General features: G+C 36.3%; 1 protein-coding gene across 1 annotated transcript in view; it reads left to right on the forward strand.

Moving 5' to 3' along the window:
- LOC106877100 (cadherin-related tumor suppressor-like) overlaps positions 1–1,329 on the forward strand; it is a 49,627-nt gene that overhangs the window by 41,141 nt on the left and 7,157 nt on the right. The window lies entirely within an intron of this gene.

The raw sequence follows: 1,329 nt of genomic DNA on the forward strand, positions 1-1,329 counted from the left end.
AAAACACTCCAAATGAGAGTCCATTTCTCGAATACATCTACAATATCCCAAAATACTAATCCAACAAAATCTTCTAAACAAGATCTCTCCTACTACTGAAACCCAACAAACATGAAAGCACATACATATAAGTATAGCAGCAGCAGGACATGTAGTTCAGAGGAGCTGCTACATGTTGCATTTCATGTTACTTCTAAAGAGGGTATCCACTTTTACCCCAGCTACTATCCTTGTGCCCTCACCTTCATGATCACAAAGTGGATAGAAACAGTCCTAAAACTAACTTGTGTCTTTCCCTCTTTTCAATGATCCTTAATATTGTCCTCATAGAGCCTGATCTACTTCTGTATCATACATCAGTCTCTTGTCCCAGAGAATTTCAGCAGAGGCAAAGTTATCTTTGACATTAGAAAAGTCTTCAACTTGTTTTACAAGATTACCCTCTGATGGGTTCCATATATTGCTCAGCACTTTCTGCAAGACCAATCCGTTGTAGTTTATATTCAAAGAGCCCTCTTTCACCTCAACTCTGTCAACTTTGATGTCCTCCAATGTTTGGTAATATTTTTCACATTTTTCTGTCTGTTTAATATTACTTTTAGCAGCACACATTGCTTAACCTTCGACAAAGAGGTTTCAGGCATAAGCAATATATACACTTCATGCAAGATATGCCCTCTCCATTTACAAACTTCTTAAAAATGTTTATCTCTTACTACACAAACACTGTAGACCTCCATCTAAAAATGCCCACACAACGACTGACAATAATCCATTCACAAATACACTACAGCTGCTCACTTTTTTTTTCCAATCCTCAACAAGGCTCTGGATCTTTTAAGTGCAAATCATAGTTATTTCATCAAACCTCTCCTCACTGTTCTATTGTATGCCACCTCTACAGCAACACAAGAAGCACATATCCTAGGGTTAATTAGAATTTCCTTTCCAGATCTTAAAACTGTGCTGTAAGTATATTTAGTTTCTTCCAAAATAAGTTGACCAGGAAATGTTATAAAAATTATTGCTCATAATGCCAAAGCTTTTAAAAAATTAATATATCATTCTGTTTTAGGTTCATTCCTGAGCACATCTGAAAATCTTTAAGCAGTTCCAACATTCAGCAGCAATATGTTATTGTCATTGTCCATTGTATTATCAATGGTCCACTGTGTATTGACCATAGACCTTACCTACCATGTGGAAGAAGAGAGAAGTCCAGGAACATATGTAGCAGACATTGCTGCTGATTCTAAACTTTTAGACAATGTTAAACCATCTGACCAACATTTGATAACATTCAGTCAATTCAAACGAAAAGTGGCACAG

This window comes from Octopus bimaculoides, chromosome 14, assembly GCF_001194135.2.
Source record: "Octopus bimaculoides isolate UCB-OBI-ISO-001 chromosome 14, ASM119413v2, whole genome shotgun sequence".
Classification (NCBI taxonomy): Eukaryota; Metazoa; Mollusca; class Cephalopoda; order Octopoda; family Octopodidae; genus Octopus; species Octopus bimaculoides.